The following is a 14,357-nucleotide window of genomic DNA, read 5'->3' as shown; positions in this document are numbered from 1 at the left end:
TGATAGCAAAGAATTAAGAAGCATGTGATCTTCTACAGCATAAATGTAATGTAAGATAGTGTCCAAATCCAGCATAAATATGATGCTTCTGCAAACGGAAATTGAAGTTGTCACTGCAATTCAAACTCGCACTTAATTTTTGTTATGAAAGAGACATGTAATTTTACGGAAGTTTAATTATAAAAATGACGGTAGAAACTAGAAAAGTATATGTTATATTAGTAATCTTATATGTATTTTTTTTTCCTAGGATTATTGATTTCACTTGCTCCAAAATCACACAACAGTTGCTCTTCATTAAGCATGAGAACCTTGGAAACTTCACTCAGCCGTACCTGTATCCCTAGCAAGTGGGGACCTCCTTCTTGTTTCGTAACTTTTTTCTTAGTTTATCTTCTTAAATATAAGGAAAGGTCACGTCTTTTTCTCACTAGGTTTATGTTCACCTAATCGATTGATGATTCCTCAATTCTAAACCACTCACTTAACCTTTGATTCCTCTACTCCAAACTACTCACTTAACCTTTATCTTCCTGACGTGATTGATGCATCTAATTTATTCAAATGCTATGACACTTGCATTACGTACATGTTGTTCTCTAATCAATTAGAACGTGCATTTAATAAATAATAATCAACAATAACTGTATTGCTTTGTTTTTGGACAAAAGTTTTATACAAATAAAAGTAAGAAGTATATCGAATTGTTTTATATTTATTTTTATAAGAAATTTAAGATATTTTATAAAATATATTAAATATTTCTTAAAAGCATCTTTAAGGTAATAATATGTTTTATATATATATATATATATATTGATAATGTAAAAAAAATTATAGTGTCATTGAATCACAAATTAAGTATCATGCATATAAGTTTGTTGATTTTACAATAATTATCTTAAAAGTATTCATGTTTATGATAATTTCTTATTGGTTAACAAGGTAAAATTGTTGGATCATAAAACGAATAAGGACTTTCAATAATTTTTATTAGATGCAAATGATTATAAAGTTTAAAAGTTATGTGTGTTTGATAGAACAAAGGAAAGCAGACAAAGGTTAAAATTCTGAGATACATTTAAGACGAAGTTAACATTTTGTTGTCATGAATCTTTGCTGCAAAGAATGTTCAAACATCTTCTTAGGATATGTCGAAGTCAAGGAAAATAACAATTAAAGATCAACTGTGCCAATTGTTGTACCCTGTTGCGGATAGACATGCGCTATGTCCTAAATTCGATTTGACCTCTTAAGCTCATTGATGAAGTATTGTAGCTCAAGGAAGATATATAAGCATAGTGGTGTATTAGCATGTACTGGATGTGAGTTTAATGCTAGCATCTAATGCACCAACAAACACCTTTTTCTAGCTCAAGCTAAGAGTTAAAATGAAGACCTTTTATAGACAACAGCTACTTGCTAAAGCTAGACATTTATAAATACCAAAAAAAAAATTGAAGAGTTGAAGTCAAGAGAACAAACTCATTTTCAAATCCCTTATTATTTCTCATCTTCAAGCTCTTTTCTGTATATTCTAAGTTTGTATATATAAAGCTCTCAACATTTTATAAGACTGGCATTTTCTGTATGCAATCAAACATCAACAAATCTACTGATTTGTTTAGAATCAGAAGTGGTTTGATAGACAAAGAATATCTAGGTTGTAAAAGCTTGGAATAAGCTTTCTATAGAGCCAAAAGTTCAATGAAAAATACTTATTTGTGAAAATTAGTGAAAACTTGATGATTTGTCAAGAATTGAACACTCCTTTATGCCAACACATTTTGTTAAATCCAATCACGTAGAAAACCTAGTTACATATGCTTAGAGGAGTTAAACTTAGCCAAACAGTGGTCTTCAAATTAAATTATCGTGTTTAATGAATTGGAAACATCTCATTAATTGGCTTGAATTTAGGGTCAAGGTGTTAACGGTGAAATTTGCGTCCATTTTTTCTAACAAACATAATCTCATAAGTATATTTAATGAAAGGAACAATTATTCCTTTGGAGGCCTTTTACCCTCCCGGTAGGCCCTGCACCATTGGTTTATGTCTTTAATTTTTATGTTTAGTTCAATTTAAAATATATGATTACAACTACAATCAAACAAACTATTGATACATATTAAGTCAAAAAAGATGTTATTGAAAGGAAAAAGTAATATAGAAATGAGAAGGGGATGAGAAGATGCGCAATAAAGATAAATGAAAGTAAATAAAATTACCTGATAAAAAAAGTAAAATGATGGAAACAAAATGGTGGTTGAGAACATTGTCTTTATAACTCGTTGATATGTGAACGTTGTGTGGACTTAATAGGATATGTGAGTGTTTACATGTTTCAACCTTTACATGGTGCAAACTAGTATTTATAGACAAAGATTCATAACTACACAATAACTTCTAATAATTTCTCCTAACTAATAACTTCTAGTAATTTATACCATTGATGACTTGTATCTTCAATCTTCGTCGTTGATATTTTTTTCTTCAATCTTCACTCTTTATGACTTGTATCTTTAATCTTCACCGTTGATATCTTTTACGGTCTTAATGCTTGCTAAATCTTCATTTCTCAGTCACCATGAAATTTGTGAGAAGCTTATGTTTTGACATTTAGTCTAAATAATCTATTAATATCAGTTATGAACCGATGTTGAAATTATCGTCGTTAAAAGTATTAATTTTAACATCAGTCATAAAAACCAATGTTGAAATCCACTATCTAACATCTGTTCTTCCCAAAATTGATGTCGTATAATAAGAAATATACATAAAAATGCAAAAACATCAATTTTTGTGAAAACCGTTGTAAAAAATGAATTTTCTATATCAGTTCTTCAAAAGCTGATGTAAAAAAAGACACTTTCTACATCGATTAGGCCAAAACCGATGTTGTATAGTCACTTTCTACATCATTTGATACATAACCGATGTAGAATGTCTTTTAAAAAAAAATATGCCTTATTTGTTCTACTATCTCAACCTACCCAACTAAATATGCCTTATTTGTTCTACTATCTCAACCTACCCAACTAACCTAACCAACTAGCTCCTCACAAAGACACTAACAGACCTCTAACTAACTACTAATGCTATCTATCATAAAGGCTTTCCCTTTTCCAGAACAAAAATTCTAATTAAACTATAGAATTATAAGTGTGAAGTTGAATTTAGGACATTATAAGTGTGAAGTTGAATTTAGGACATGACCGCTAATGATCAATTATTATTTCTATGTTGCTTATAATTGCATTCTATTGCTAACTGAAACTAATTCAAATCCTTATAAAACTGTAATTACTACTATTACCATTATTTTTAATTTTGGATCTATATCATTATCATTATCATTATTTTCAATTTTGTCCCCTAAGGAAATGATAGCGTGATAAGACTTTGTAGGCTCCAAGCAAATGGCTTTAAGATCATGACAAAATGCAAAAAATATACTTTTCATGAGCTGATTAGGTTGATTTGGTTGGTGAAAATGCAAAAACTGCATCAAACTATACTATTGATTGAACAGCCCCAAGTTTTTCATTTTTCAATTCTAAGAGACTTTCTCAAAATAAGATAATCAAGAGCAAGATGTAACCAACAACTTAATCCAATACTCAACATTTTAGTTTATTGTACTAGAACCACGGGAACAAACCTCAGAGTTGTAAATTGTAATTTAAAGTGAGCTGTCACAAAGAGAATAACTCTGGCACAGTGTCAAGTCATTTCTGATTGAAAACATCAGAACTTAAATACTGCTGAGGACCAATTTGGTCCATTTTCTACATAAACAAAATGCACTTCTATTTTGGAACTTCATGAAGCGCAATTAAAAAAAAGAAATTGGGTCTTTCTACCATAACACTTACTCAACTTCAAATACCTACATATGCTTTAATTTCAAATGATCATAGTATATAAGCTATTAGAAACAAACAAGATGTTTATGCAAAAAATAAGGTGGAAAAAAGAAAATGGAGCCTGTACCTGTATACCTATGTCAGTTTGTCCTCCTTGAGCTCCACTAAGAGGTTGGTGAATCATTATCCTTGAATTTTGCAAGCTATATCTCTTTCCTTCATAAGTAAGGAAGGGATTTTAATTAGAACTTAGAAGAAGCATTTTTCTTTTATCAAGAAAACAGGGAAATAAGAAACACAAAAAATAAACAAAAATAAGGAACAAATACATACAATGACTGCAAGTTAAAAGAATCATTACCTTTAGTCCCTGCGCTAAGCAGAAAAGCACCCATACTGCTCATGAAAAGGTCAATGGATACAAGTATGGATACGTGAAAGATTTAATACCAAGTGTACAATCAACTAAAAATCAATTTCAGTATCATATTATCAATGCTAACAAGAAATAAAGGGTAATATAAGCCATAGGATTCAAGAGGGGAGTGGATGAAATAAAGAACAGTCTTAGTATTACCTGTGACTATGAGACTAAACAGAAGTCTTAGTATTAACTATGACAATCTTACCAAAACATATTGTTAGTAGTTAAAATACAAAGACTAAACAGAAGGTGAACACTCAACTTTGTTCACCATTTGTTCAATAATAGGTACAGCAACAAGTCCCTCAATCACAAAGTGACTTGTTGTGCCAATTAATTTCACACCTGCATCAACTTCCTGCCAATAAAACCAATCACATTAATCATATTAGACTAAGACAAAAACCAATGGTCTCAAAATAAATATCACCATGTCTAAAAAAACAATTGTCTCAATAATATCACCAAGTCTAAACAAAAAAACCAATTGTCTTAATAATATCACACCAAGTCTAAACAAAAAACCAAATGTCTCAATAATATCACCAAGTGTAAACAAAAAGTCAAATGTCTCAAAATAATATAACCAAGTCTAACTAATAGTCTGATTACAATTTCAAAAGGTATCTCTAATAGTTCAAATACTAAGGACAATAAGGACATAAGAGTCTTCCTAAGGTTGTTGCTCTTGATCACCATAACATTGTTGTTGTTGTAGCATTAATAAAAAAAAAAAGAATGATTTATTATTTCCACAAATGCATTAAAACATTATAACAAACCAAGAGATATGATAAGGGAAACATACAATAAGCATCCTTTTCAACCTCAGTATCAATGGAAAGTATCATAAAAATTTTGTGGGCAATTTTTTTTGTTGCCTCCCAACCATTAAACCATGATCATTAACATTCTCACGACCATTTTGCTTCTTTTGCTTCCACCTAGATGTATGACATGTTTTGTGTTCCTCTTTATCTACATCTTCCCCCTAATATAACATGCAACCCTTAGGACATGCATGTATCTTAGTGTAATGAAGACCAAACTTGTTGAGGAGTTTCTTTGCATCATAATTAGATGTAGGGATGTTTGCATGTTTGAAGGCATCATGCAACAATTCAATGATCATGGTCATTGCTTTGTCACTAACTCGACACAACACTTTCATGTGATATAATTTCACCAAGAATGACAATTTTGAATACTCAGTGCATCCATCATAAAGCGGTTGCTCTCCATCTTTAAGTAAATCAAATTCCTTAGCCATTCCATGATGCATTTTCAGTATACCTCCTTCACCCCACCACTATGTTCAGGTGATGATGGAAATGACTCTTCATTGGCACACAATCTAGACAATCCAAATGCATCATTTATCATTATATGCATTGGATCTTCATTTAGTGTCTCTATCCCACGATCCTCATCCACGAATATGTCTTGAATTACAGGTTGGGAAAGAAGAGGTTCCCTTGATACCATCTCTCCATGACGACATCAAAATGTGTAACCTTCAGGAAATGGTTTACAAACCAAGTGGTCATACACTTCTTATCGAGTTCTCCACTTCCTAAAGCCACATTGACTGCATGGACAACTTATTGTACACGCACTAGCAACATTTTGAAAGGCAAAATCTAAAAAGTTATTCAATCCCACCAAATATTATGTTGTATTGTGTGGCAACTTGATCCAAGATTTATCCATATCTAAATGCAAGCAAGTGCACAAACTTCAGTATATAAAACATAAATGGAGGAAAAGGTAGCTATGAAGTTAACATTCATCTACCTTATAATTAACATAAGAAAATAAAGTTAAACAACATTACATGTGGAAGACATAGTCACACAAAACTGGATTTCCTTTACTTGTGCAAAAGGAGAGAGAGAACATGACATAAATTATGTATTTTGATACTTCATCAATATGATGTTGTAAAAGAAAAAGTAGAATATGCGAAAGGCCTTACCTTGCTTGACTGAGGAGAAGGAGCTAGAGCTAGAGTCTCAATGGTAACAACAAGAATCTCAACCTGAATATTACAAAAAAAATGAATTTAAACATATACTAGTGACATAAATCTAATTTTTTGTTACCTATAATATGAGTATTTACAAATTTAACTTCCTAGGGTGATTCAAATTGAGTTCAGAATAGGGTCAATATGGTCTAACAAAATCTCTTGTACTCTATTTCCAACCTAGCATTTCTATTGGGTCAAATGCATGTAAATCTCAATAATTGTAGCCTATACTTGTGTGTGTATTTCAATATTAACTTGTGTGAATTACTAATAGAGTAGATTAATATTAGGTTGTAAATGCATGACAGATCTTGAGCAAACATCACATACTAGTTATTTAAGAGGGGAGTTCAGCAGTTGCCACTAATTTTTATTTGAATTGGGAAAAGATTTAAAAAGAACATTTTAGTGAAGATCTTGTCTTGTCTGTAAAAAAACATTAGATTTAGAGCTCTAATTAAGTATAGGGAAAGATAAAAAGTTATGGGCTAACATGGTTACCATAGCGTTAGTGGTGCAAACATTTAATTATTTTTATCATTATTGAATTCATTCCATATCAAGGAAATAAATAAATGATGGTGAAAAAATCATGTTAATGATAGAATGAACTGGAAATATCATGTTTGAGTTCCATCAGTAAGATTCTCTTATAATAGACTGCAAGTAATTCTATACTTTCTTAATTGTCTACTCCTTTACAAATTATAGATATATATCCTAAAAAAATTGAAATTTATTTTTCAATCTAATTTTAAGTAAATCATTTTCCAATGAGAAACTATTAATTCAAAGAAATGACTATTGTACTTGAAAAAAAATAGGTTGTCATTATGTGATAGGAAAGGAACTGAATTTCCTGTGGACAATGATCTGATTTCAAAGGTAATACATAGAAAGTTTGGAAATTGAGAATGAAAATAAAAACAGATTAGAGAAGGAAAACTTCTTTGCCCTGCGGCAATAACCACCCCAAAAAATTATTACCAACCTATCTCATTTCCCCTTTCCCCTTGTATCCCGCACAACCTTTAACTTAGCCACAATGCTTTTCACACTTGTTGCCCTGTATGTAGTTTGGGATAGCTAGTTTACAAGAATCCCTTTTGCTGGCCCTTACCCATATAGCCATATAGGAGTGCCTAACAATAACGTAATAGAATTATGTTGGTAATCCTTTTGCCGTCACAGAGTTAATTTCCATGAAACAAATTTATTGACAGATTTCCATAGAGGTTTAGTTAGTTATTTGGTTCTTATAATTACTAGAACTTTCTTTTTTAGTTCGTGTACTTTAAACATTCCATTTTACTCTCTACACATACCATTTTTTAATCCTTTTACTCCATACCCATATCTTTTTAATCTCTTTTAGTCCCTTCAAGGACTAAAAAGGTTTAAAAATAATATATACAGGGACGAAATAGTTTTTTGTTAAAAATAATTACTAAATAAAAAGTAATTATTGATTACAATTTGAATAACTAAAAGTATATATAAAAATATGGTTTAATTACTCATTTGGTCCTTATAGTTTTAAAGTGATTTTTTTAGTCCCTATAGTTTACATTTTAATTCTTTTTTAGTCCCTGTAGTTTGAAAGTGATTTTTTTAGTCCTTATAATTTGCATTTTAATTTTCTTTTAGTCCCTATAGTTTGAAAGTGGTCTTTTTAATCCCTATACTTTATATTTTAATTCCTTTTTAGTTCTTACCATCAAAATATGAGTAATATTATCAATTACAATTAACTACAAAAATATTAACAAATAATTCGTAACTAATTTATTGCAAGATAATTTATAATAAAAAAAATAGTTGATAATTTATAACTAATTTATAGCTAATTATTTTTATATGTTTTTTTGTAGTAAAGATTAAATGGTAATTAAAATACAAATTATAAGGACTAAAAAGATCACTTTCAAACTATAGGGACTAAAAGAAAATTAAAATACAAACTACAAGAACTAAATTAAAATATAAATTATAGGGACTAAAAAAACCACTTTCAAACTATAGGACTAAAAGATACGAATCGTGAAACTATAGGGACCAAATGAGTAATTTAACCTAAAAATATTATTAATTTTTTGGCAAAGAGGACTTAAATTTCATAAAACTCAATTTGAAACTATTCAATGAAATTAAAATTGTGTTAGTGGCTGATTACAGTTTCAATTTTGAGAATAAAAGAATGTTTGAAGTTACTTTCTTTTAGTAAGTGGAAATCTCAGAAGATGTTATTAGTTTTATCTCTTGGCACAATAGTATTTGGTCTCCGAGATCAAAGTTTTAAACGTTTCATATTCTTAGATTATATGTGTGGCACGTGATAAAACTTTTGAAAATTTCTACCACCTTAGTCTTAGTGTTTTACTTGAAATTTTTTTATAATGATTTAGTGCAAGGTGCATAAAAACAACTTTGGAGTTTCTTCATCTAGAAACAGTTGCTGCTTCCTGGGCCATTTCACAAAGCTTGTATCAGGGGAGTTTTTTTATTACTATTATTAATTTAAAAATTTCTCTTGCTTAGTTGAAGAGTTAGTTGGTTAGTTGAGAGCTAGAATAATTAGAGAAGACATGTTCAAGGTGAGAGTGAGAGGTATTGTCTTTTTTATTATTAGGAGAGTGAAAGTGATTAAATTGAGCTCCCAATTAGATTTGTTATCTTAGACAAACACAATTTCCCTACCAAATTTCACAACCCTAAGATATTTACACTTACACTACCTTAATGGCCAAGGAAACCTGAAGTTACTATTCATTCAAAATTTCTGTATGGAGACAACCTAGATCAAAATTCTGCATAATAAGTGCAGAGGAACAAAGATCTTGTATCACTCACAAGTCACACCACTAAAATACAAATTCAAGCTAGAGGATGCAAACATTTACATGCCAAAAAAAGAAGGAAAAAAACAAAGAATGTTCTTTATTTAGCCAACAAAATTACATTAAACCTGAATACATCATACCTGTAAGGGATGTACTTAAGGCACCTCTAAACAGCATGGCAACTAGAATTATGACAAATGCAAGTGGATAAGTATCAAAGCCAAGATGTTCTTTTGGATATAAATCAACAAATGCAAGAAGATCCATCTACTAGCACAGTCAGATTTAATGTGCAAAATGAAATTGGTTTAAGTGACACTGATAAATTACAAACTGCATTCGAAAAGAGATTGCAAGCTCCTGCAGTCACCATTCAAAGAGTTCTAAATTCTTTTACTTGATTATTTTATGCTAAGAGTTCCAAGAGTTCTAAGATTTACCAACATATTAACATACTCAAACATCCTAATCCCTATGTTTCTAAAGATAAATACAACCAATATACATTATCCATGTATCCAACACCATATGATAGGATTAGAAAAATATCTTTAACTGTCAGGAGCAAGGAAAAATCTTCTACTTGAACAAACTTTAAGAATAATGTATAAGTGTTCATAAGCTTTGATTTAGAAATCTATTTGTCGAAAAGGTGCTTTGGGAAGCTATCAAAAGTTGAATTCCTGGTATAGTAAACTTCAAATTTTCGTTTGAATAAGTAATTCAGTTTTGCTTCAAATGAAACTTTTCAACTGTTATAAATAACTTAAATGAAACCTGTTGGAATAAGGCAAGCAAGTCATGGCTTCTGATATAGTGGAGCATATGCAGATTTTGTCCCCCTTCTTATCTTTATCTCGCTAAAATTTAAAAATTCTATTAATTATACCTTGTACTAGTATTCATTCAAAACTTTTCATAGCATATTTCCTAACCACTAGCCAAATTCATTTTGAAAATGTAAAATAATCAAAACATTAGGCAAAACAATATGTAATACGGTGCATTTCTTACTCTGAAGTTCACTATATGAGGTTCAATAAGAAATTTCACAAACCCATGAAAATTTAATTGAAATTACTATTAGAAAAACAACAACAGAGATAGCAAGGGAATTTTGTTCCACACATCACCAGATTTGAGTAGCACACTGTATTAGAAATCAAAATCAGAGAAAAGCAAAACAACAATTGCATTGTTAGAATGAGAATGAGCAATACCTTTAGATTCGCGAGAATGAAAAACCGGATAGAGTCACGAGTCACGAGTCAACAAAATCGCCTAATCAAACTGAAAGCTAGGGCTTCTGCAAAACTCCGATGCGAGAGACAAACTGTTACATGTTATTTTTTTAAAATGCATTCATATAATAAGTCATGATAGAAATATTAATTAAAAAAGACTTTAAATAATAATTAGACTTGCATTAAACTTGAGCACTAGATTATAATTTGCAGAATGATAATTCCCTTTTAAGGGTAAGTACTTTGCTTTATTAATTTAATTTGCTCGTGTTGACTGTTGAGTTTCAAAAGCAATTTGTTGATTGTCAATATATCAGTCCCCCATTGGAAATTGAAATTCAATTTGAAGTTAGATACTGGTACGAATCTTCTTTTTCTTTTTGTAATATAAGTCAATTATTTGCACTTTTAACTGTAACTTGTTTAGTTGACTTTTGCATTCTCAAATTAATTTTAAATTGTTGTATGTTGATTCATTAACAATTATTAGTTAGTTCTCTTGCTCTTTATTAACTTTATTTTTCTGTGTTCTATTATTCTGTTATAACATGTAACAGTTAATTAGTTTTAAGTTGATTGGGTTAGTTATGATTGAAATAGTGCTTCTATTTCTTCTTCTTGTATAACCTAAATCAAGAGAGAGTTTTTTTTACTGTAACTAGAGAGAGAGTTTTGTACTTGAAAAATTCTGCAGAGATTGAATAAAGTGGTTGCTGTGAGCACAGTGCAGTTTTTCTGTTCATCCTTTTTTCCTGCATTTTGCTTATTCTTGTTCATACAAGAAACTCATTCTTTTGTGAATTATAATCTGATCTTGGCACAACAAATTGGTGCGGTGAGCGTGGAGCGATTTTGAGTTCGATTCAAGAAATGGGCTCGGCCAAGTATGAGGTTGAAAAATTCACAGGGCAAAATGATTTTGGGCTATGGCGAATGAAGATGAGAGCTCTTCTTGTTCAGCAGGGCCTGGTGGAAGCACTTGATGGAGAAGTCAAACTTGAAAAGATGATAGTTGATGGGGATAAGAAAGCACTACTGCAGAAGGCACACAGTGTAATTATCCTCAGTCTCGGAGACAAGGTGCTGAGGCAAGTCTCTAAGGAAACAACTGCTGTTGGGATTTGGTCAAAGCTTGAAGGTTTGTACATGACCAAATCTTTAGTTAATCGTCTTTACCTAAAGCAATCTTTGTATTCGTTTAAAATGCATGAAGATAGATCAGTAGGAGAACAATTGGATTTGTTTAATAAACTGATTCTAGACCTTGAAAATATTGATGTCACTATTGATGATGAGGATCAAGCTTTGTTATTGTTGTGCTCTTTGCCTAAGAGTTACTCTCATTTCAAAGAGACTTTATTGTTTGGAAGAGATTTTGTTTCTCTTGATGAAGTGCAGGTTGCTCTGAATTCAAAGGAATCGAATGAAAGAAAGGAAAAGAAGTCCTCTGCAAGTGGTGAAGGGTTGACAGCAAGAGGCAAGACCTTCAAGAAAGATAGTAAATTAGATAAGAAGAAGCAAAAGCCAGAAAATCAGAAGAATGGTGAAGGAAACATCTTCAAAATCAGATGTTATCACTGTAAAAAGGAGGGTCATACAAGGAAAGTTTGTCCTAAAAGGCAGAAAAATGGTGGCAGTAACAATAGGAAGAAGGACTCAGGAAATGCTGCAATTGTTCAAGATGATGGCTATGAATCTGCAGAGGCACTTATGGTGTCTGAAAAGAATCCAGAAACTAAATGGATAATGGATTCAGGGTGTTCATGGCATATGACACCAAACAGATCATGATTTGAACAATTTTCTGATCAAGCAGATGGGTTAGTACTCCTTGGAGATAACAAGCCTTGCAAAATTGAAGGAATTGGATCTATAAGGTTCAAGTTTCATGATGGGGTTGAAAGAATTTTCACAGAGGTCAGATATGTACCTGAGTTGAAGAGAAATTTAATCTCTCTTGGTGAATTTGATAAAAGAGGGTATGTGTTCAAGGGTGAAAAAGGAATATTGAATGTAGTTAAAGACTCCATGGTTGTCATGAGGGGAATTATGGAGAATGGCCTATATTCTGTTGATGGTGAAGTTGTAATTAGCTCTGCAGCCACTGCAACTGGAAGAGTTTTATCAAAAACAGAGTTATGGCACATGAGGTTGGGCCATGTAAGTGAGAAGGGATTGATTGAATTGGCAAAACAGGAGTTGTTATGTGGGGACAGAATGGAAAGATTAAAGTTCTGTGAACATTGTGTCTATGGCAAAGCCTGGAGAGCCAAATTCAATGCTGGACAGCAAAGAACAAAAGGTACTCTTGATTATGTTCATGCTGATATTTGGGGCCCAACCAAGACTCCCTTTCATTCTGGAGCAAGGTATTTCTTGAGCATTGTGGATGACTACTCAAGGAAGTTGTGGATCTACATTCAAAAAACAAAAGATGAGGCTTTTGATAATTTCAAAGGCTGGAAAACACTTGTGGAAAACCAAACAAGCAGAAAGATCAAGAGGCTCCGTACTGATAATGGTCTTGAGTTTTGTTCTGAACCTTTCAATGATTTCTGCAAAGAGAATGGCATTGCAAGGCACATGACAGTTGTGGGCACTCCTCAACAAAATGGCTTAGCTGAAAGATTCAACAGGACCAGTTTGGAGAGAGTGAGATGTATGTTGCTGAGTGCAGGATTACCCAAGATTTTTTGGGCTGAAGCAGCAATGACTGCTGTATATCTCATCAACAAGTGTCCTTCAACAGCTCTAAATTTCAAAACCCCTGAGGAGATTTGGTCTGGCCACCCACCGAGTCTAAAACAGCTAAAGGTATTTGGTTGTGTTGCCTATGCTCACATCAAGCAAGATAAATTGGAACCTAGAGCTGTCAAGTGTATTTTTCTAGGATATCCTGAAGGAGTGAAAGGGTATAAGCTGTGGTGTTTGGAGGCTGGTTTTAAGAGGTGTTTGGTGAGTCGTGATGTTGTCTTCAATGAAACTGAAATGGCCTACAAGACTAAGCCCATCATGGTTCAGTCCAACACTGATCAGAGTAAGGAAACTGATTCTGAAAAATTAAATTTTGAGGTGGAGACTGAGGATAAACATGTTGAAACACAAGTTGTTAATTGGCCTCTTGATGAAGAAAAATCTGAAGAAGAGGAACAAGAAGAAGCTGACTATGTGTTGGCTCAAGATAGAATCAGAAGGGAAATCAAACAACCTAAGAGGTATGGATATGCTGATCTAATAGCATTTGCTCTGGTAGCTGCTAGTGAAGTTTTGGAGGAAGATCCAAAAACTGTTAAAGCTGTCTTAGCTAGTAAGGAGAAAGAAAAATGGCTAAGTGCCATGAATGAAGAGATTAAGTCTCTCCATGACAACCATACATGGGAATTGATTAAAAAACCACCTGGTTCTAAAGTGGTCAGTTGCAAATGGATCTTCAAGAAAAAAGAAGGCATCCAAGGAGTTGAACCAGACAGATTTAAAGCTAGACTTGTTGCTCGAGGGTTCACTCAAAAGGAGAGAATTGACTTCAATGAAGTTTTCTCTCCTGTAGTGAAACATAAGTCAATCAGAATTCTTATGGCTATGGTGGCAGAATTTGATCTTGTGTTAGAACAGATGGATGTGAAGACAACATTTTTGTATGGGAAGTTTGATGAGGTGATATTGATGAAACAACCCGAGGGGTTTGAAGTCAAAGGTAAAGAGGATTATGTTTGCAAATTAAACAAATCCATGTATGGTCTAAAACAGTCCCCAAGACAATGGAATAGGAGATTTGATGAATTTATGACTCACATACAGTTTCATAGAAGTCACTATGATAACTGTGTTTACTTCAAATTTCCTTCTAAAGTTGAGTTTGTGATATTGCTATTATATGTTGATGATATTTTGATAGCAAGTAACAGCAAGAGTGAGGTTGAAAAATTGAAATCTGAGTTGAGCAGAGAATTTGA

General features: G+C 32.1%; 1 long non-coding RNA gene across 1 annotated transcript; it reads right to left on the bottom strand.

Annotated features, from left to right (window-relative positions):
* Window positions 1-2,247: 2,247 nt before the first annotated feature.
* Window positions 2,248-10,510, bottom strand: LOC114395814. Its single transcript, XR_003663117.1, has 5 exons — window positions 10,381-10,510; window positions 9,301-9,342; window positions 6,267-6,329; window positions 4,229-4,649; window positions 2,248-4,083 (listed from the first exon to the last, which is right to left on the bottom strand). It is a non-coding gene; the product is annotated as an uncharacterized LOC114395814 (long non-coding RNA).
* Window positions 10,511-14,357: the final 3,847 nt, after the last annotated feature.

The sequence above is a fragment of the Glycine soja genome, chromosome 18, assembly GCF_004193775.1.
Source record: "Glycine soja cultivar W05 chromosome 18, ASM419377v2, whole genome shotgun sequence".
Lineage (NCBI taxonomy): Eukaryota > Viridiplantae > Streptophyta > Magnoliopsida > Fabales > Fabaceae > Glycine > Glycine soja.
This window is presented reverse-complemented; position numbering and strand designations above follow the sequence as displayed.